General features: G+C 38.0%; 1 pseudogene; it reads left to right on the forward strand.

Annotated features, from left to right (window-relative positions):
* The first annotated feature begins 1663 nt into the window (after positions 1 to 1663).
* On the forward strand, positions 1664 to 2589 carry LOC134379614 (glyceraldehyde-3-phosphate dehydrogenase-like; annotated as a pseudogene).
* Positions 2590 to 24758: the final 22169 nt, after the last annotated feature.

The following is a 24758-nucleotide window of genomic DNA, read 5'->3' on the forward strand; positions in this document are numbered from 1 at the left end:
GTTTCTTCATTAGAAGTAGTTACATAAAAAATTAGTAGACAGTAAGGTAACAGGATAAAATACATAGTAATCCTGTTTATAATAGGATGTGTTATAAAGTAGTCAAGAAAATTTCTGGGTAAATATAAAAGCTATTGGTTTAATAAAATTTCATGACAAGCCCATCATTCTTTTCCCTTAATCTGTTCAACTACTGATCTTCCTATTTCCTTGTCACTTGTCATTGGCATTAACTTTACCCCAATCATTTACTCAAAAATTCAATCTTATTCAAGTTTTCTATCTTTCTGACCGCCTCCAATTCCAAGAGCAACCAGTTCCTATTGATGTGGACACCCTCAACGTTTTATAAACACAAGTTCTACTTTTCCTTCCCACTATTATAGTCTCAGGACAAGTCTAACTGGTGTTCATTCCCTTCTAGTCTCACTCAGTAGGAGCTATCTGGCACCAGACTGGAAGAATGATGTTCCATAAACGAAGTCCAGCATTCGTCATGTCCTTTTCCCAAAAAAATATTTATCACTCTCTCCTGATAACAGAGTATGGTTTCTCCTTACTATTGCATATAAAAATCCTTATGATCTGAGCTAAATCTTTCTTTCATTCCTTGATAATCTCCCATTGAGGCCTCTGTGCTCTAAAGCGATGTTATCCAGTGAAACTTTCTGTGATGGTGAAAATGTTCTGCATCTGTTTTGTCTAATACAGTGGCCACTAATAACCCCATATGTCTACTGATTTGAATGGCTAATGCAACTGAGGAATTGAAATTTTGATTTAATTTAACTTAAATTACGTAGCAACATGTAACTAGTGGCTACCATATTAGCTAGCTCAGTACTGGAGTAATGGTTCTCAAATTTTATCGTACATTGGAATAACTTAGAGGGCTTGTGAAAACACAGATTGCTAGACTCCACTCCAGAGTTCTTGAGTTTGTAGTCTGTGGTTAGGCCCAAGAATTTTCCTTTCTAAAAGTTCTCAAATGATGCAGATGCTGCTGGTTGGGTTGGGGTGTGAGTTTGAGAGCCACTTTCCTAGACAAGTTTAAGTCCTTATTTTTCTCTTAAACAAATCTAATACATGTATCTATATCTACATAGATTTCTGTATGTGACTACATTATTTTTTGCTTTATCTTTACTTGCACACCCATTATCTGCTTCATAAAATCGTAAATTACTTGAAAACAAAGAATATGTCTTGTCATATTTGCAAGACCTGGAATGTCTTGCACTGTCATATAAATATAATAAACATACAATAAGTGTTGTTGGATTGAATTAGGAACCAATTGTTTTTCAAAATACTAAGCATTTAAATTGATTTTATTTATTCTAAAATTAAATTATGATTAAGTAGAAAATTAGTCATAAAACCATATAAAAAACTCTAAAGTTAACTTTAAAATTTGGATTACATAAATTTGAGATTCTTGTGGTTCTCCATCAATACAATAATATTACAACACTTCAATTGCATTGGAAATTATGTTTCAGAAGTAAAAAATGACAACTATCACAGAGATATTAGAGAAAGTGATTAATGTCACAAAATATTATTTGCTGTTAAAAAAAAATAATTTAGGGCTCTTTGCTTCTGCCTGTTCCACAAACAACTGCATCCTCTGGTGCAGTGCCAGTCACATCCCTGAGACATGATGGTGAAGGTCAGACTGAACAGATCTGGCCGTATTAGGTGCCTGGTCACCAGGGCTGCTTTTAACTCAGGCAAAGTGGATGTGGTCACCATCAAGAACCTCTTCAGTGACCTCAACTACATGGTCTACACTTTTCAATATGAATCCACCCATGGCAAGTCCTATGGCACTATCAAGGCTGAGAACAGGAAGCTTGTCATCAACAGAAAGGCCATCTCCATCTTCCAGGAGCTAGATCTCACCCATGTCAAGTGGGGTGATGCTGGTACTGAATGTTCTGTGGAATCCACTGGTGTCTTCACTACCTTGGAGAAGGCTGGGATCACTTGAAGGATGAAGCCAACAGGATGATCATCTCTGCTGATGGCACCATGTTTGTGATAGGTGTGAATGATGAGACCTACAAAAACCTCCACCCAATTATCATCAGTGCCTCCAGCACCATCAACTATCTGGAGCCCCTTGCCAAGATCATCTACAACAATTTTGGCATCAAGTGGGGACTCATGACCACAATTCATGCCGTCACTGCCACCCAGAAGACCATGGCTAGCCCCTCTAGGAAATTGTGGTGTGAGAACTATGTGCCTTTCCAGAGCAACATCCCTGCATCTACTACCAATTCTTTGGACAAGGTCATCCCTGAGCTCAATGGGAAGCTCACTGAAGAAAGCTGTCAAATATGAAGACACTGAGAAAGTGATGAAGAAGACATCAAAGGGTTCCCTAAAGGGTATCCTGGGCAACACTAAGGACCAGATTGTCTCAACAACTTTAATAGTGACACCCACTCTTCCATCTTTGATGCTCGAGCTGGCATTGCTTTCAGTGACAACCTTGTCAAGTTCATTTCCTGGTATGACAAGGAATTTGGCTACAGCAACTGGATGGTGGACCTTATGGTCCCCATGGTCTCTGAAGAGTAACAGCTTCCTGGAACACCAGCCCCAGCAAGAGTACAAGAAGAAGACAAAGGCCCTCAGTTGCTGGAGAGTCCCTGCCCCCACTCAGTCCCCCAATATACTGAGAATCTCCCTTTCTCAAACACATTTCTCTCCCAGACTTCCTGAAGAAGGAAAGGGACCTAGGGATTCCTGCCTTGTCATGTACTATTGGTGAAGTCCCATGTACCCACACATTCCCCCCAAAATAAATTAGAACAAATTTGCCTCTCAGAAAGGGATTTTTAAAATGTATGAGAAACAATTTTTAGCAACCTTAAACTTTTAATACATAACTCAGTTCTTCTTAAAAAGAATAAAACTAGCTCACATTTTCTATTGAAATGATGCACAATACCAAAAGAACCAAGGCACCATTAAGGTGATTCAAACACCAGGAGAAGAAACGTTTCCAAGATCTCTTGCAGCAGTGTGCCTAGTTAAAACCAGGCAATTAGTTCCTTACTGTGATCAGCCACCTTTAAACCTGCAATTTGAAAGAAACTACCTGTAGAGAAATCACTTCCACGTCTTTTTAAATTATGTTGTCACCACCAAATTATTTTTCTTCGAATTATCAAAGAAGTTATTCAGCACATTTTTAAAACAAACTCATCATATATTACAGACTCAAATAATAACTGACTGTTTCATTAGCCAAATCACGGTTTTCCCATTTTCCACACTAATGTGAGCCTTTCCATGAATGTCAAAGGAATGTAGTTAACAAACAAGCACTCAAAATCACAGCACAGGGAAGAGCTTTCACGGCACCATCTGGCCTTAGGTCAACATTACCTGTTGCTAGGTAACCAAAGATAATAAAAGGAGGTATGAAGCAGGCCAGCAAAAGAAACCCAGCCTCAGCCAATCTGGTATCAGTCCTGCTGCCATCACTACCATTAAGTTTGTAGGAGGCTCCAAACCAAAATGCAGCAGTGAACTCAGGATAGTTAAAGTTTCCTTTACCCTGAGATGTAATACCTACATATCTATACCAATAAAAGTTCGGCTGATAAGAACTTCTCTAAGGAAAAAATAATACAATTTAAGTGTAGTCAATGCTCGTTTGAATTTGAGAAAATCATTTCTAATATTCTAAGACAGTCATTCTTATGTTCTTTTGGCAAATATCTGAAAGCTTAAAATACATTCTAGAAGTGTCTTGGGAGGAAAGTTTGTTTTCTGTTGTTTTTGTTTCTTTGTTTTTTGTGAACATAATTTATGGTCTCTCTAAGTATTTAAAATCTCTTTAGAAAAAGAATACCTTCACGGACAAATCAACAAATAATAATAGTGGACCATGAGTCCAATTAAGAACCAAAGAATCTATGCAAAATTTAAATCTATGTTTAGGAGCTTTTCTGTTTCACATTGCTGGGATAAGTTCTCATGGAATAGATGGTGCTTTGGATGGGTCTCAACTGAAGGAATAGAATCTAAATAGAAAGAAGGAGCAACTATGCACAAGGAACTGGGGGTCAAGAGAGCATGATGTGTTCAGAGAAAGTGAGGACATGCTTGCCTCAGAAGGAAAGTTCATTATGATTTTATTACTTATAGCTAGCAATCACTGAGAGTTTACTCTTGCCAAGAACAATAAAAGCACTTTTTGTACCTGATGTAATAGAACTGTGATAGCAACCCTCTGAAATAGGTACTATTATATCAATTCTAAAGATAAGGATAGATAAGTGATAGATAGATGGATAGATAAATAAATAGATAGGTAGATAGATAGAATATCAAGCTTACGGTGTTTTGAAATTTGCCTGAGTCCACATAACCAAAATCCAGGTTTGTTTGATTCCAAAACCCAAGTTGTTAACCACATTTTATACTCCCTCCACAAATATTGGAAGAGATAGTAGAGCAACACTGGGTAGGTAAGATTAAGATAAAATTTCAAAGGTCAGATTTTTTTTTAATTTTTTAATTTTTAAAAAATTTTATCATTGCACAATGTGAACACCTCTACCAATTTCTCCCTAACCCCCAACCCTCCCATCAAAGGTCAGATTCGATTGATTTGATGATTCCATTCAATACGTATACTGAAAAAATTCGTTGTTTTAAGAAGGAGAGTGAAAGAGATTAATATTAAAGCAATCAGAAGAAAATTTCTCCGGAATCTCAGATACATGTGACATGCAAGCCTTATAAAGCCACTTAATCCAGTTGTCCACTCCTTACTTAAAATATGCCCAAAGGCATTAAGAATGGACTAGTAAATGTAAAAACATAAAACTAGGGAGTACTTGAATCAGAAGAGTGACTTTAATCTATCATCTCATGAATAAATATCATTAAGTAAAGCTGGCTTCATGACATATTCCCCGACTGAGACTGGTCATTAGAAGGGTGGCTGTTGGAGAAGACTAAGTGGATTACCCAAACAGATTGAGATCATTTAATTAACTTGAACTTGGAAATCTGTTTTGTTTTACAGCCAAAGGATCAATTCAACACAACTGTCAGGCTTTACTTAAATGCAGGTAAAAAGAATATCAGTGGAAACAAGGTTTTCTGAAATATGTAAAATTAAGGAATACAATGCATATGCGTTGGTTTATTCTAATCAATTGCTATTTCATTTGAGACTATATTGGAATTCAGTTGGTAGAAATTTTCAAGCACTTTCTTTTACTACTGCAGAACCATTTCTAGTCGTCTGTGGCTCCTCTGGGTAAAAAGCAAGAGTCCTGCTAATTCTACCATTTACTCCCTTTCTATTTATATTCTACGATGTATAAACTCCTCAACATATACCTCCTGCAGAATTGCTAATAGAAAGATCCACACATAATTCCCATTGCCAGATCAGTTTGCTCAGGGAAAGTCTTCTCATCAACACCAGGTTTTATATCAGGCACCACTGGTGGGAGGCAATTCAGCCTCTCAGGAAGAGTCATAGGTAGCATTATTCATGTTCATCAAAGGGGTAATAGGTTAAAGACAATTGAGAAACATCTCTATCAATATCGAACATTTATCTGTCCATCCTAGCTAATCTGGCAGTAATATTCCTTGTGCTCGCAATCCCCTTCCCTTCCTTCCCACCTGTACATCCTTTAAGAATAAGCTTAGGTGTCATTTTCTCCTAAAGCCTGCCTATGAACATTAGACTGGATTTATGTGACAGTCTGTCACTTAGATTGTAGAGTCTTTCAATACAGAGATTGTTCATTATTCCTCTTGGGATCATAGGTATCTAGGAAAATTCACAAGAGATGCTCAAATAATGTGAGATAAACTGAAAAGAACTGGGCTTTCAATCTAAGTAAGTAATTCTATCTCTGATCTTCCTGAGAAGCACGAGAAAAAAAAGTCTTCCCCTCCAATGTTATGTGTTTATTGCACCATACGCTGCTCTGTTGCCAACCCTTGTCCTACTGTTTACACTTGTTCTACCGTCTCCTCTCACAGAGCAGCAAGTCTGTCCTCTTTTCCAAGGATAATACCTATGCCTGCTGTGAGCTCATTCTGTAAATGAGTTTTTATTGCAAAACCTTTTTTTACAAATCCTCTCTTTTTTTTTTTCTTTTTTTCGTGACTGGTAAGGGGATCGCAACCCTTGGCTTGGTGTCGCCTGCACCGCGCTCAGCCAGTGAGCGCACCAGCCATCCCTATATAGGATATGAACCCGCCGCGGGAGCGTTGCTGTGCTCCCAGCACGGCACTCTCCCGAGTGAGCCACGGGGTCGGCCCAAATCCTCACTCTTCTCATGATTCATTTCTTTGGCCTACACTTGAGAGACTTATTATACCCTTTTGTGGTATCTTAATTTTATGTTAAAAATGTTAATTTCGAAGATGTGTGTTATATCTAAACTTTCCCTGAAAATACTTTATCCACTTTAATAAAAAGTTTGAGGGTTTTAGTTTGTTTTTGTTTGGTTTGTTGTTGCTGTGTGGAGTTCATTTTATGTTAAAAGAAACACCTTAGACATGATTTAGTTTTTTGAGGAGTTAGTGAAGAAGGATGGTAGAGATGGAGGGAGTGAAGAAGAGTCAAGCTTTCGGCATACAAACTATATTTAGACATACCTGTCACTAGGAAATGCTTATTGCTACAGGGGGCAGTTACCAAGCAAATAAACTCTTATGGCATGATGGAAATAAAATTCAAGTTCAAACAGGTTATATTTGGGGCTGGCCAGTTAGATCATGGTACTGATAACACTGAGGTTACAGTATAGTACTGATAATGTCAAGGTCCAAGGTATGCTCCCTGTACAGGCCACTCACTCCCCCAAAAAAGAAAAAGAAACAGGTTATATTAGTATTCTGTGTTTTGATTATTTCACTGTGAAGTAAGAGACTACTTAAAGTAAATGACCTCACAAGACCTCACCATGGAAGATTATGATGGCCCCAAACTTATTCATGCCATCCTGTGTCCTCACCTTTCGTTAATGTCTTCCACACTGATTAATGAGCTTGGTCATATGACTTGCTTTGGTCAATGGGATATAACAAGCAAACATAATGCAAGCAGAGATTTAAAAAGTGCTTGTACTTGGTGCTTGTGTTCTTGTTCTTGGAGTGTCTCCATGTGAACAAGACTGAGCTAGCCTGCAGGAGTGAGCCTTTGAGTTGAGGTCATCTTGGTCCAACCAGCTCTCAGATGATTGTAGATGCATGAGGAGCCCAGAGAAAACAAGAACTGTTAAGTTCAGCCCAAATTACTTACCAATAATGGAATACATTAGTTTGATATTTTTATCTCACTATAATTGTCACTTTTGAGTTATCACAGAACTTTATCAGAGGCAAATTAATTGTGCTAGTGCACTTGTAGTAAACAAAGTTTAGTAGTAATACATTATAAACTGTGAACACTTAAGCAAAGCAATGAAGGGTTAAATTTCCCCAGGTGTAAGTACAACATGCATACTTACAATCAATATATTTACACCATCCTGGAAGTTAATTCATAACACTGAACTTATAAATAAGATAATTTTTTTAAATAAAATATATTGTGAAGGGGTAAATACTTCTTATTTAAAAATAGAGATATCCCATATTTCATTACTTATATTCTCCTACATGACTATTTAATATATAGGAATATACCACTGTTTTTTTAATTCACCGTACGTTTTTTTATTCTCACATACTACATTTTAAAGGCCCAATATTCTTTAATATTGCTGTATACTATATTTGTGGCAAGAATAAACAAATAACTAACAAAAATCACAAATTCTTAATGGGGATAATTTTGGGATACGCATAAAATCAATGAAAACTTAAAATGACTAACAGTCTATACAGTGCTGTAAAAATTGGTTTATAAGCGTTTATAAATCCCTTCTGCCTTCAGGAAAACCAATTTTGTATTGAGGTTTCTTAATTTGGTACTTTACTGAATATGTCACATATTTATTCACTTATAAAATATAATATTTATCTAAAATAAGGTTCAAGTCTAAACACTGTAACTTTAATTTATGCAATGATAACATAGCTCCATAAATTAGGATATTTATTTATATTAAACCCAAAGTTCACATACTGTCAAGCTTTAACTGGCTATGACATTACTGCTCTTCTGCAACAGAGAAAACAAATAACTGAGATATAACAACATAAATGTGAATATATTGCAACATATTTAGTTAGTATCATTCCCTGATCGGCAAATAATTCTTGCAAAAAAAAAAAAATCCAGAAACTTTTATGAAGCTGTCATAAGAGTTATTAAAGTACTATTTATACAAACACAAGGCAGATTTCATCAGATCATCAAGCAATTAAAAAACTTCTGGTAGAATAATCAGATCTTGTTTGTTTTATTATGTTTCTGTTCATGTTTTCTATTTTCTCTGTTCTTGAGAAAATTGTTGAGATGAAGTAGTGAGAAACTGATAGCTATGAAGCTGAGTACCCAAAGCCAAAACAAAACAACATAGAGCCAATACAAGAAATGCAGATGAATTCCAAGACTTAGAATATGGTCAAGAATCAAAAATACTTATATAAATATTAGGATTTATATAAGCAGGAATATCATGGGTGACAATGAGCCAAATAAACATTCTAAAATCAGTTATGAAGATAAAAATCTCTATTCACGGGGTGCTTACTAGGTACTGGATCCTATGTTCATACTCAGCCTAGATTACCTCGCAATCCTCACCACAGCCTTCTGAGATAAATATTATTGTTTCCATCTTATCAAAGAAGAAACTGAGGCCAGAGAGAAATTGTGACTCATATGTGACTTTCTCCAAAGGTCACTAAATTTAAATGGCTCAAGCAGAATAGAAACCCAGGCATGTTGGAACAGAAAGCCTGTCCTAGGGCCGACCCCGTGGTGCACTCGGGAGCGTGTGGCGGTGGGAGCGCAGCAACGGCGGGAGCGCAGCGGAGCTTCCACAGTGGTTTCAGATCCTATATAGGGATGGCCCCTGCGCTCACTGGCTGAGCGACACCAAGCCAAGGGTTGCGATGCCCTTACCGGTCACAAAAAAAAAAAGACAAAAAAAAAAAGAAAGAAAGAAAGAAAGAAAGCCCTGTCCTAAATTTGGCATTGGTGGCAAGACAAGAGAAGACTGATTATTGAGTTAAATTTCTCCCTCAGCCCCAGGATTATGTTACTAGCATTCCCAGCCTCGCAAGCACTCTTTTTATTTTATTTTATTTATTTATTTATTTATTTATTTTTTTCTGACTGGTAAGGGGATTGCAACCCTCGGCACAGTGTGGTCTGCACCACGCTCAGCCAGTGAGCGCACCGGCAATCCCTATATAGGATCCGAACACACGGCCTCGGCGCTACCAGCGCCTCACCCTCCCGAGTGAGCCACGGGGCCGGCCCCAAGTACTCTCTTTATGGATGGTCTTCTTTATAATAGTCACTGCCTCTCCATCTCCCTAGCACTGGTTTGTAACTTACCAATAGAGTGGTGGCTTCTCTATCTAACGTAGGCTTGAATAATCCTGTACAACCCGTCTATATGTCAGGCTACAATTAATGTCATAAAGTGAATATTTATCATGCTATCTTTGCATAAGGGATTTTTATGGTTGTGAAAAGGTAGAGATGTGACACAATCTCTGCCTTGTAAGAGATTAAAGGTGTAGAATATACACAAATGTATTAAGTATATACAATTCTCTAAGAGCAAATAAAATTTTCTTAAATCCCTAGCTGGCACGTATTTTCATCTTAGTAATAGCAAGACTATTTAATCACTATTTTACCCATGTTAGAGGCAGAGCTAAGCCATGACTGAAGATAAATAGTGAGATGCAATTAGTGGGTTGGCACAAAGCCTCAACACAGCAATGGCTCAATAAACATTCATTCTTTTTGTGTCATAACGAATAGTAAAATAGTGAAGATAGCAAGGGAAGAAGTGATTCCTTCTGAGGGAAGCTTTCCACCTCATGTGAAAGGAAAATATCATGCATGCCTTTTGCTCTGGGAAAAGACCGAGAACAGAATGATCTAACTAAGCTATGACAAGTATTTATTATAGAAGAATGATGAATATAATATGGTGCAGAAAATAAAGTATAAAAAAGCCCCTGTGGAGAGTCCAGAAAAGAAGGGGTTATTCAGGATGTAAAATATTAAATCATTTTACCTTAGTTATATCTACGGCTGTCAAATTCACTGTTAATTCCTGAGTATATTTCAAGGTCAGTTTGTCCTTTTAGAAAACACATGCAAAAGTAAAATGATATAATGTTGAGAAACATATCTGATAGCTCAAGGCCAAAGGCAAATTGTTGAACAAAAGTAAAAACTTAAGAAGAAAATATATGTAGATTACTGAATACTATTTCAGGATAAATGACTTTCAGCAAGGGTAGCCAAAACTCTACAACTAAGGGAATCAAACGTATCACAAAAATAAAACTGATCTATTTTATTAGTAATTGAAGGTACATGAACAACAGCACTGTTGGTTTCAGATCCCACTGAGAGTTATGTTCAGCATACGCCTGGAAAGTACTAGAAAACCAGATTACTTATCCTATTTTGAGAGTCACAGAATCCAGAAATTGGACAAGAAATTCTAAGAATCAGTCTTATACCAAATGCAAGAATTATTTCAATAGTTCTAATGTTGTGAACTTTCTGAACCCTCTAAACAGAGCACCCTCATTTTTACTTCTCTAATAATTAGACTTCTCCCTGATTATTCAGCCAAAATCTTTCTTCTACTAATTTGTACCCATTGCTACTAGTTTTGTCTTTAAATAAGCACATGCCCTCTTTCCTATGATGACTCTTCAAAGTCCAAGATAATTAGACTACATGTGGCCAATTGTCTATTCTGTCTTTCATCATATATTGCTGCTTTTAGGCTCTTCATTACCTTAATTTCCCTTCTTTAAAATTTCCACTTAAATTTCCCACCCAGGTATGAATAAGTACCATAAACATGGTACAACCAGTGAGAGTACCACAACTTATCTCCCAGGTCAGTAATTCTCAAACTTTTAATAGCAAAATACTGCTGGGCTTTTATGTGCCTACTATTGAAGACCAAAGTGTTAATTAAAAAACAAAAAGAAAAGTGAAAAATAACCCACAAAATATATGCCCTGTTTATTATTATTAGATTTGTGTAATATAAAATAACTCAGTCAGTTTTTTCTTCTCAAATTCTTTCTTATCTCATCATAAACCAGTAACCAACAGATGTGGGCTGCCACTGACTTGCAGACCACACTCTGAGTGGAGTTGTCCCAGGTAAAATTGCTGCACTGAAGTTTATGTAGCCTGTGCTTGTAAGTATTGAAAAGTAAATGCTTTCATTGATTTGAAGTCAAACAAAATCTGTCAAGTACATCCACATTAACATCTATTAAGCTAGAGAGTTCCAGTCAAGATGGCAGAATAGACGGTCCCCAGCATCATTCTCTCCCACAAATCAACCAATGTATAACTATAAAAATGTAATATCAGCCAAGCTGGGGCTGCTGGAGCTCAGGGGAATAGGAGGAGAGTCCTATGGAGTTCATGAAGGCAGGAGAAACCACAATGAGAGAAAGAAAAAACTGCTCTGAGCATTTTGGGCCATGGCCGCTTTAATGCTGGAGCACATGGAGCAGGAGCCAGCAGAAGATGCAGCTGTGCCCTTCAGATGGAGTTACTTGGAGGTGGCAGGGGAGAAGAGACCTTTCGTGGCCCCCAGGACAGCAAGGCCACTAATAGGGTTCCCATGGACCCATGCAGGAGCAAGGAGCCAGGACACAGCTGTAAAAGGGAAACCATTCAGAGGCCAGTGAGTCATCGCAAGGGCCCAGCACACGTCCCGCCCCATGGGAAGTGTTTGGAGCATGGGTGGTAGGGAAGACAGGCCCAATGGGAGAACACTGGGACACAGCAAGGACAGCCGATCTGCCCCCCAATCAGCACAGGACCACTCAGAGGAGACTGGTTGGAAATGCAGAATTGCATGGGGTGCAAGGCCCACATCAGAGTTTCTACACAACACAGGTGCACCAGGTCTATGGAGAGCCAGAAGTACCTATAAGGCTAACCATTAAAACCTGAGCTACACAAAAAGCTTTCCCTAGGGAAACAGCAGAAAGCAGCAATTTAGCTCAACCACACAGCTCAAGTATGGGTTCCCACAGGAAGTTCCCCCATTTTAGAACTTCTTGGCCCAAGCACACCACCAGCACCCACCAGGTGACACGAGGCATAGAGCCAGGGATCAGACCCCGGCCCACAACCACTCACACTGCCAGTGCATCAGGACCCACCTGGAGACCCTAAGCATGGAGCCGAGACTAGACACCCCTCTCACAACCAGGCACACCACACTAGCACCTTGGGGCCTTCCCCGGGACCCAAGTCAGGGAGAAGGGGACTGGACCCCTTCCCACAACCAGGCACACCACGCCAGTGCCCGGCCCCACCCATGGACCCGAGGCATGGAGAAGGGGACTGGACCCCCCTCCCACAAACAAGCACACCATGCCAGCACCTCGAGACCCACTCAGGGACCTGAGTCATGGATCCGGGGACTGGACCCCCTCTCCCAGAACCAGGCACACTGCGCCAGTGCCTTGAGGCCCACCCTGGGACCTGGGGCAACGAGAATGGGATTGGAGCCCCACCCATAACCAGGCACACCAAGCCAACATCTTGGGGCCCGCCCAGTGACTTGAGGCATGGAGCCAGGAACCAGACCCTCCTCCCAGAACCAGGCACACAGCGCCAGAGCCTTGGGTCCTGCCCAGGGTCCCAAGGTATGGAGAAGGCGAATGGACCCCCCTCCCACATCCAGGCACTTCATGCCAGTGCCTCAAGGCCCAGTCAGGGACCCAAGGCATGGAGCCAGGGACCAGACACGCCCCACAACCAGGCACACCACCAGCACCAAGCAGCTTGCCAAAAACATCACCTCCATGTGGGTAGCCCACCACAGACACCACAATAAACATGGCTTCTGCTAAAGCAGCTAGACGTCACAACCACCATGCTGATGGTCCGCCAGCCGCTGTAGTGCATTGACACAAGGAGAGTCACCAGCAGAGATAAAGAAGAGGATGTCTCTCTCCACAAAGCCCATTTCAGAGTGACAGAAGAAGCATCTGCTATACAATAATATTGGGAGACCTGATCACACCTCTCAGCATTGGACAGATCATCTAGACAACAAATCAACAGAGTAACCATTATTCTTTCAGAAGGAGAAAAGAAATCTAGGGCAATTAGAGCGGGGAGGGGGGAGGGAGAGGGGATTGGGAGAGATTGGACAAGGGGCATAAAGAATAATTATGATTTGTAACAATATATACGCTACTAATATTGGTTTGATCAACATATCTCAATGTTGAACCCCAAAAATATGTATAAAAAATTTTGTTTCAATAAAAAAAAAATTTTTTTAATTTACTAAGCTAAGCTATTCCATCCAGGTGTGTATACTAAATTTCTTTTGAAAAAGTGAGTTCAGTAATTTTATACATTAATATGATTATAGTCAGTTTGCTATCATCAACCATTGCTATCTTTATTTTATTTTCTTTCTAATGTGTTATTTTGTTTTTATCATTATTAAAACAATACATTTTCAATGTGGATAATATAAAAAATGCAAAAATATAGAGAGAATAAAATTAAAGCCAGCTATAATCTTCACCACTTAAGAATAGCACAATACAGCAGTGCCTTTGCAGTCAGACAAAACTGAGTTTAAATCTAGCTCTATAAATTACTACATATGGGCCTTGAGTGAACAATTTATTTGCCTAAGGTTTCTCATTTTAAGAAGAGAAGATACAAAGCTCCCTATATATTAGCTGTGAGCATTAAATGAGATAATGCATGTAAATTGCTTAACACAGAACAGGTCATATAGTATGCTTTTGAAAATATTAAATGTTATTACACCAATATAATATTATGCTGTTCATAATCTGTTTCCCCCCATATTTTATTGAAAATTGAGATTTTGCTATATTTAATTTTTTTATCCTCTTATTATAAAGAATAGTTCAGCTTGTAGTTCACTACTAGAGATCGTCACTGAGGTTGTTATTTCTTGAATTTGAGTATCTTTCTTTTATAGAAAAAAGTGCATTTTTTTCTAATATCTTAAAAATATAACATAAGCAAAATCAAAATCATTTGCATCACAGTCTTTTTTTCTGAAAGGGCCATGTAATTTCAATGCTCACATCCCCTTCTTTTTACAGCCCAAGTAGTCATCTTTTATTATTACAGACCAGGGTTCAGCAAACTATAGACTCTGGGCTAAATTTGGCACACTTCCTGTTTTTATAAATAATGTTATAATGGAACAAGCCACACTCATTTATTTGTCTATTGTTGTTGACATCTTTCACACTAAAATGATAGAGTTGAGTAGCTGTGACAAAAACTGTGTAGCCTGCAAAGCTGAAAATATTTATTCTCCGGCACTTTACAAAAAACATTTGCCAATACCTGCTTAGACAAAGAAAAATAAAAAGAAAAGGGATTTAATGGATAAGTAATAATTTTATCGCACATTAATAACAAAGATGTCATCCTGATCTGAAATTTAAATAAAAGAAAGTAAGAAAAATTGGGTCAAAATGATGGTCGATGGCATATGCAAGTAAAACTCAAAAGATCCTGTTTCATAACAGTGGGTAAAGTATTTACAATACAGGAATGATTTAATGTCTAAAAGATAATACAATGTTTCTTTACATTGATATATACTACCTGGAGTTAATTAGTTTCTTATATCTGCCAATTAATGATTTTTATTATATTGGGGATGTTTGGGGACATTACTTCTCCAAATACATTTTCCTGTTTCATTAATTTTCTCCTCTTCTTCTGGAGCTTCCATTAATGTATGATAGAACATTGGACATTGTCCCACATGTGTCTGAGGTTCTGTTCCTTTTTCTTTTGTCTTCCCCCCCCCCCCTCTGTTCTTCAGTTTACATAATTTCTAGTGATCTGTCTTCAGGGTTATTGATTCTTTCTTCTGTCAATTCAAATTTACTACTGAGTCCATCTAGTGAATGTTTCAATTTGGTTATTATGTTTTCCAACTCTAGAATTTCCAACTGGAAATTGAGGAATGGAACATATTCTCATCTAGGACCCATAGAGAAACTGTAGACCTGTAGACACCTTGATTTTTGGACTTCCAGCCTCCAGAACTGTGAAAGAATTAATTTCTGTTGTTTTAAGCTACCGCATTTGTGGTGATTTATTACAGCAGCCCTAGGAAACTAATACAGGCTCCATCCAAATTCCTAAAAGAGACTCCATGAGCATAATAAAACAGTTATTTTTTATGCCAATAAGTTTGAAATAACTTGTTATACAGCAACAGATGACCTGATCAGCTCATGTACAGATATCTTTAAATCCTGAAATGCTCAAAAAGAACACTGTTAAATATGTATTAAAACTATCATCCTGAGTTGTTCATCATCAGAATTTTCATTTGCTGCTATTCTTCCTTTTTTATTTTAAATTAGTTTTAATTTTGTTTTATTGTTATTAGATTACTGGGTAGAACTGTTTGGTATTTCTACAGTGTGTAATAGAATCGTTTTTGCATATTTTAGGACATGATTTTCCAATTAGATCATAAGACATGTATGTATCATGGCTTACTTGTAAATCATACATTTTCTTATTGCTGAATCAGGTATATACATATATATGTATATGTATAATTCTACCGAAATTACCTTTTAAAATGACACCTTATTTGTACTGAATTTTGCCATTTAAGTAAGTTGCAATGTACTACTAAAACAAATTATTGAATAATCATTAATTTTATGACATTCTTTTATAATGTTAATTTATGAATATACAATTATGTTCTTCTCTTACTAACAAAATAAAGATTATTTTTCCACTGAATTTGAAATAATTCAAAATGTTTTTCCTGGCTGAGGGAGCTTAAGTCAAGTAAAAGTTTAACAACCTTTGCACTAGTTGCCTCCACATCCACTTACAAACTGACCAAAAGTCCACCTGAGAGTGATATAGGGCATATGATTCTTCCTTGTGTGTAAGCAATCTTTGTAAGATGCCTGGCTGGCATCGAGTTGTATAAGGACTCTGTTAATTTCCTCATCTGTGAGCCTAATTATCCTTTATAAAGAAAATTATCCTTTGGCAAGACTTAACTTACTAAAGAGGTTAGCTAATGGTTAGTATTTTTTTCTAAGTACACTTGAACCGATTGCTTAATAATTTATTCTAAAGTATTAACATAAATCAATATCAACCTTTTTCAGTTCTCAGCTTCTAAAATTTAATTTACTTACCTTTGTTTGAAAAATCTTTATATTTATCCATCTCCACACTTAATGGTATATTTTCAGACATTTCCATTAATGTTTAATAAGTACAATGCCCATTTAACCAAAAATCAAAACAATAATGAAGAATGCTCTCAGTATTTTTTGTTGTTTGTACATTTCACTGCCACCTATTTTTATCAATTACTATTTCACAAAATTCAAGACTTTTCTTGATGTTCATTTCTAAACTGTTAAGATGCTTTTTTCTTCCCAACCCATTGACACTCCTGCTTTAATTTGCTATTTGGGGAGGAAAGCATAATAATGCTGAGTTGGTATCTAAGTGAACTCTATGGAATCCCTCTGGCCTTTCTCAAACTATTACCCACCCAAAGAATTCTTCTTAAAGAGTAAATCAATCATTCCACTTTTGTCTTAAGGTCATTTAATGACTTCACTTTATGCAGAGAACAGAATTCAAACTATTCAACCAACCTACAGGACCTTGCTCGACCAAACCACTGCCTGTCTCACTGAGCTTTTGCACTGTTCTGTCTTCACTCACTTATCAGTGAAACTGGCATTCTTCCATTCTTCAAACATAAGTTTCCCTTTCACATACTGTCTCTTCTATCTCAAATGTTTACTATGTTATTGTATGCATATTATGATATGCAATTTTAATATCACTTCTCAGTCTCCCCCCCACACACATGCACCTAATCCATTAAGCTCCAGAAGGGTGGAAATCATGCCTTTATTCACAATGTATGTAACTTAGCAAAAAAACTACTCAATAAGCATTTGTTAAAGGAATAACTGTATGCATCCATGCATTAATGTAAGAATAAAAAAAAACTAAATGGATTACTTACTTAATCAACTAAATCAGGCACTTTGCATAATACTAGCCATCAGGTTTCAGATAGAAAGAAGAGATGATAACTATATGTCTCAAGGCATATTTACTTTTATAATTGGAAAAAAAAGAACTGAGGATTGAGAAGAGATCTGACTTCAAATCCAAACAAGGAAAATGAATCAGGAACACTATGGTCCAGCTCAGAAGTTGCTTCTGAGGTTTGGGTGTCATGTTCTGAAGGGTCCTCCATTCTGTTTGGGTTACTGCACAGAGTAAAAGCCATGTATCTCTCTGGACTGGGAAAGTGGTTTGTACAAACCCCTTGATCCAAATGGAATTTCATTCCCACAGTTCAACAAAGCAGATAACAAATACATTTAAATCTTGTCCCACCAGAAATAATGATACAGCATCACAGGTGTAGCAGATTATATTTTACAAATACGGCTGCAAAATTATCTACTACCCAGATCCTCTTCTGCAATGTGACCTTGCCACTCCGCCATTAAGAGGTAGAGTCTAATTTCCTTGACTCTCAGCTGGCTCTGCTGACTGTCTTGTAACTAACAAAATGCAATGGAAGCAACTCCCCGTGACTTCTGAGTTAGGTCAAAAGAAGCCTTTCCCCTACCAAGCCCTACATGATTTTGGTCATCTTGGTCTGCTCAGACACTAGAAACACTACGTTCCAGTTGTTCCCTTTCAGGATGCTCCTTTTCAGAACCCAGAAGACACCACATCTTGTGAAATTCAAGCCATGTGGAGAGGCTATGTGCAGGAATTTCAGTAGATAGTCCTTAGTAGATAGCTGTAGCTGGGCGCATCCTTTGAGTTATTACAGGCCAGCTGCCAGACATGTGAATGAAAAAGCCTCCAGATGATTCTAGTTTTCAATTATTACTGTCTTCCCAGGAGAGGCTTCAAACATCATTCTGTCTCCACAGTGCCATATAAATGCTTGGCCACCAAATCCAGAGCATAATTGTGTGGTTTTCTGCCACTAAGTGTGGGGTGGTTTGTTACACAGCAATAAATAGCCAGAACACCAGAAAAATGACTTGTAGAGTGACATCCTATTACTATATGAAAACTAATATACTGCAAAGGTCCTAAGCAGGCATATATCTTCACTGTGGCATCATCTATAACAAGGAACAGATACAACCGTAAGGTTAAATAAGGCAGAAATGATTTATTTATACACTAATAAAATAGACAACTAGGCAGCCACTAAAAATAGCATGAAATGCAGATAGCAATAGAGAAAATGTGTATGCTATAAGGTTAAGCTAAAAATAAAAATAAAAGCATCAAATGGTGTGCAAATAAGTATGCATTTGTTAAAATATATGTATACCTGTGGAGAATACTGAAAAACAGCATGCAAAAGGGAAGACTGGACTTCCAGGAAGATGCAAGACTAAGGTGCCCAGTGCACTTTTCTCCCACAGAAGATCAAAACAGGCCCACCACCACTGCTTTCTCAGTCGCTAGAACCATTGTCCAGTCCTAGAACCATGTCCTATTGCACAGTAGCCTCCCACAGAGTGGCAGTCCTGCCAGGGGCATTGCTGCAGCTGCAGACACTGCAGCCCTGCAGGAGGCCACTTCAGCCACCAACACCACTGCTGCCACTGTGAGGTAATCCAACATCCATCAAGGATACCACAGACACACGGGAGGCCACTGTAACTGCCACCACCACTACCATCACCACAAGGTAGCCCTGCTGCTGCTACAGACACCACAGATGCATGGGAGGCCACTGCAGCCACTGGCATGCAGGAACCCCTCTGCTGCCACAGACACTACTGCCACCACTGCCACCTCCACCTGCACAGAAACCCCACTGTTGCTGTAAATACCACAGACACTTTGGAGGCTACTGCAGCCACCATCAAATGGGAAACTCTGCCACTGCATGGGAATCCTGCTGTCAGCATGGATACTGCTGCCGCTGCACCACTTGCATAGAGACCCCACTGCTGTCGTGGACACCACAGATGCATGGGAAGCCACTGAAGCTGCTGCCATGTGAGAAATTCACTGCCTCTGTGGACACCATAGCTATGCAGGCAGCCACTGCAACCACCACTGCCATAGTTGCCACCACTGCCAGTGCCACCTGGCAGCCACCAGCATTGCAGGAGCAGCCTGCCACCACTGGATCTACTGCTGCCACATGGAGATTCTTCCAAAGCCACCTCCATAGCCACCACCACCACAAGGACAGCCTGCCATCACAGCAGTAGTCGCAGCAGTCACTACTACTGTGCAGGCAGACTGCCAACTGCTTAATTGCATTGACACAAGGAGGGTCAGCAGCAAAGTCCAGGTAAGGAGGTGAGTGAGTGTAGACCCATGACCCACTGGCCCAACCCCCAGGGGGAATTATACTGGGGTAGCACACCTAGAGTGGAAGCTATGTGTGCAGCCCATGCAACTGCCTAAATCTGGGAAGAGACACATGCAGAACCCCTCGAGAGTGCAGAAACCCAAGATACCCAGAGTAAGAAAGAAAATTCCCAGTGTACCTATCAGGGTCGTGAGACACTACCCAGGGTGCCAACAAGCCTGCCCAGTGTCACTCACCCCAACCAAAGAGTGACAGAGAATGCAGGCACTTCTCCTAGGAACTCAAGATCTCACCCATGTCCTTGACAACCCAATACAGTGTCAATAACCTCAGCAAGGAATCACTAAATGCCCCAGTGCCTAGGCCACAGAGGCACTCACACGCAAGTCTAATAATGAATATGACCGAGGTACCCACATAGACAGTACACTGCTATGTCTACCTGGAACCAATACTAGAATATTCTACTTAATGGTAAGTATGAAACACATTTACAGGAGGAGTTCTTTCTCCTCAGAGCCCACTCCAGAGTAAAAGAAGAAGAGACTGTCCTACCAGATGACTATACATCAATATAGAGATACTACAAATATGGAAACCAATAAAATATGAGTACATCAAAGAAATACAGTAACTCTCAAGTATCAGACCCCATAGAGCAAGAACCCCTTGAAATGACTGAAAGGAATTCTGAGTAACAATCTCAAGGAAACTCAATGAGATACAAGAAGACTCAGTTAGATGACAAAATAAACTGAGCAAAACCATCCAGAATATGAAGGAAAAAAACTACAAACAGATTAATAGTTTTAAAAAGAATGTAGCAGAACTCCTGGAAGTGTGGAGTCATTCAATGAAATAAAAGACACAACTGAGAGCTTAAGGAGAAGGCTACAGCAAGCAAAAGAAAGAATTTCTGATCTTTAAGACAGTCTTTCCAAAATAACTCAGGTAGACAAGAAAAAAAGGAAAAGAACCTTTAATAAAGAAGAAAATATAAGAGAGATAGCATACAACCTTAAGTGTACAAATGTCTAAATCAAAGGTGTTCCAGAAGGGGAGGAGAAAGGAAAAGACACTGAAAACATATTCAATGAAATAATAGCAGAAAACTTCACAGGTATAAGGAGATACACAGACCTTCAGATTGAAGTTGCTCAAAGATCCCCAAACAGATTCATTCCCAAAAGGTCCTCTCTTAGACACATTGTAATCAAACTGGCAGAACTCAAAAACAAAGAATCCTAAATACAGCAAGAGAAAAGCATCAAGTCACTGACAAGAGAGTCCCCATTGGACTAACAGCAGACTTCTCAACAGAAACTCTACAAGCCAGAAGAAAATGGGATGATATATTAAAAATACTAAAAGAAAAAAAAAATGCAAGCCAAGAGTACTATACCCAGTAAAGCTATCCTTCAGAAATGAATGAGAAATGCTGTATTTCCCAGACAAACAAAAGCTACAGGTATTAACCACCACACAACCAACACTATTAGAAATCCTCAAGGGAGTCCTGCATTTGGAATCCAAAAAATGATCATCACAACCATGAATACAAAAGAAAGAAAACCCACTGATAGAACGAAAATGCAGACAAGAAAGAGAAAGAAACTATATCTTACCACCTTCAAAAGTCAACAAACACAGAAGACAAACAATAAAAGGGAAAGAAAGAAAGAAACAAAAGATATTTAAAACACCCAAATGAAAATTGATAAAATGACAGGACTAAGACAACCCCTTCCAATAACAACCCTAAATGTAAATAGATTAAATTCCCTACTCAAAAGACACAGACTGGCTACTGAATTACAAAGCTAGACCCAACCATATGCAGTCTAAAAGACACTCACCTCAGCTATGAAGGCACACACAGACTAATAGTGAAGAGATGGAAAAAGATATACCACACACATGGAAATCAGAAATGAGCAGGGGTAGCTATTCTTATATTAGAGAAAATAAACTTTAATCCAAAAACCACCACCAATGTCATCCTGAATGGGGAAAAGTTGAAAGCTTTTCCCTTAAGAACAGGAACAAAACAAGGATGCTCACTCTCTCCACTCCTATTCAACACAGTATCAGAAGTACTAGCCAGAGCAATCAGGCAAAAGGAAGAAATAAAGGGCATCCAAAAGACAAAGTCAAATTATCCCTGTTTTCAGATGACATGATCCTGTATATAGAAAAGCCTAAAGTCTCTACAAAAAACTCTTAGATCTGATAAACACTTTCAGTAAAGTTACAGGATACAAAATCTGCACACGAAAATCAGTAGCATTTTTGTACTTCAATAATGAACTAGCATAAAAAGAAATGAAGAAAGCTAGCCCATTTACAATAGTCACCAAAAAAATAAAATACCTAAGAATAAAGTTAATCAAAGAGGTAAAAGATCTCTACAACAAAAACTACAAATCACTGTTGAAGGATATTAAGCAGATACAAAAAGATGGAAAGACATTCCATACTCTTGGATTAGAAGATTTAACATTGTGAAAATGTCCATACTACCCAAAGTGTTCTACAGATTCAATGCAATTCCCATCAAAATACCAAGGACATTCTTTGGAGAAATAGAAAAAACAATCCTAACATTCATGTGAAACAATGAAACACCCCAAATAGCCACAGCAATCCTGAGCAAAAAGTAAATAATTAAAGCCAGAGGCATAGCGCCACCTGACTTCAAATTATACTTCATAGCTATAGTGACTAAAAAAGTATGGTGCTAGCATGAAAACAGACACCCAGACCAATGGAACAGAAAAGAGAACATAAAAATCAACCCAGAAACCAACAAACTTACAACCAACGGATTTTTGACAAAGGCACCAAGGACATACATGGGGCAAAAGACTGCCTCTTCAGTAAACAGTACTGGGAAAACTGGACATCTATATGTAGAAGAATGAAATAGACCCATGCATCTGGCCATATACCAAAATCAACTTGAAATGAATTAAAGACTTAAATATAAGACCAGAAACTATAAAACTCTTAAAAGAAAACATAGGTGAAACACTTCAGGAAGTAGGACTGAGCAAAATCTTTATGCATATGACCCAGAACCACATGCAATAAATGGAAGAATAAACAAATGGGATTATATCAAACTAAAAAGCTTCTGCACAGCAACAAAAATGATTAATAGTGAAAAAAGACAACCTACAGACTGGGAGAAAATATTTACAAATTATGCATCTGACAAACGATTAATATCCCGGATATGCAAGGAACTCAAAAAACAGTAATAAAACAAGTAATGCTATTAAAAAATGGGCAAAGGAGCTGAATAGTCATTTCTCAAAGTAAGATACACAAATGTCCAACAGACACATGAAAAAATGCTCAACATCACTCAGCTTCAGGGAAACGCAAATCAAACCCACAATGAGATAGTATCTCACCCCAGTTAGACTGGCTATTATCAGAAAAACAGAATAACAAATGCTGATGAGGATGCAGAGAAAGTGGAACCCTCCTACATTGTGGGGATTGTAAATTGGTGCAGCCATTATGGAAAACAGTAGAGAGGTCCCTCAAACAACTACAGATAGAACTGCAATACAATCCAGCAATCCCACTGCTGGGTATATACCCAAAGGAATGAAAATCATGATGTCGAAGGGATAACTGCACTCCCATGTTTATCACAGCTTTATTTACAATAGCCAAGATTTGGAACCAACTTAAATGTCCATCATCAGACCACTGGATAAAACAAATGTGGTATATGTACACAATGGAATACTACTCTGCCATAAAAAGGAATGAAATCTTGCCATCTGCAGCAATTGGATAAACTTAGAGAAAATCACGTTAGGTGAAATAAGCCAGATGCAGAAAGAGAAATACTGCATGTCCTCACTCATAAGTGGGAGCTAAAAAAACTAAACAAATTAATTTTTTTAAAAAAAAACACAACAATCACAATAATACAATGAACTTTCAAAAGGAGAGAGCAGAACTGAGGTTACCAGAAGTGGGAAAGGGGGAGGGGGAGAGGGAGGGGAGGTAAGGGAGGAATTGGTAAGGGACCACGAAAAACGATTAGATTGTTTAATGTTGAATATACTAAATATCCCGATTTGAGCATCATATATTGCACAGAAGTATGGATATTCAACTCTATACACCACAGCTATGTACAATCAACTTTGTTCATTCAAGAAAAAAGAAAGAAAGATATGGTTGTAAAAAAAAAGAAACAAAGCTAATTATTTGCAGGTGATTAAAAAAATAAAAATAAAGACTTGTCTAAAAAAAGGAAAAACTTTTGTTGACATTAGGCATCCAGAATGTGACTAATGTTGCACCACACTTTAAAAAATATTTTGTACAGTTATGTTTTCTATAAACATGTATATAATGTACAGGTAATTCCACATTTCATAGAGTTAGGTAATTAATTTTTCCAAATTGGATGGAACCACAGGAGACGAAATGAAGAGAGGTTTTTTCTTTGGTACTCTGACTGGAATTATCACTTCTACTCTATGGAAATAAAACAGAGAGTTATTTCAGCTAAGTTCTGCAACATCCAGTGGTTGAATTTGACTCACTAACATAGATTTTAAGTAAAGGTCAGAATCTGAGTCTACCCTCACAGTCTTAGTTTATGTTTCCTTACAACTTACTTAAGTAGTTAAAAAGGCAAGAGCAGTTTTTTGTTGTTGTTGTTGTTGTTGTTGTTGTTATTGTTTTCCTCTCCCCCCAAAATGAAGGCAAAACAATTTAAGAATACTACCTGAGAAGCTAACAATATGGAATTCTTAGGAAAGATCTCCTGGGAAAAGTGTGCTTCCAAAGATGATTTAGAAACACATAAAATTTATAGTTTGTGCTTTAAACTCTCTCAAATTTGATATTTCTTGATTTGAATTCTGGTGAAAATGTTGATATTTCTTCAATGCTTATTAAGACATGATTCTGCTTTTCCTGCTCAGAAGAGAAAACTACCAGAAAGTTTGAATACGATAACCCACGTATGCCGTAGATGTGCAGGAGAAAGCAGGCTAGGGTTAACACACAACCATTGATGACTGAGAAATGACAGCACATTTCCATAGATAAAAGAAGCTCCATGTACAGAAATATATCCAAAGTATTGAGTTAGAATGTGCCTTTTTTTAGAAATCACTTTAGGACTATAAATCTGTACTTAACATTTAAGTATGAAAGTGAACT

Source organism: Cynocephalus volans, chromosome 6 (assembly GCF_027409185.1).
Source record: "Cynocephalus volans isolate mCynVol1 chromosome 6, mCynVol1.pri, whole genome shotgun sequence".
In the NCBI taxonomy this organism is placed as follows: Eukaryota; Metazoa; Chordata; class Mammalia; order Dermoptera; family Cynocephalidae; genus Cynocephalus; species Cynocephalus volans.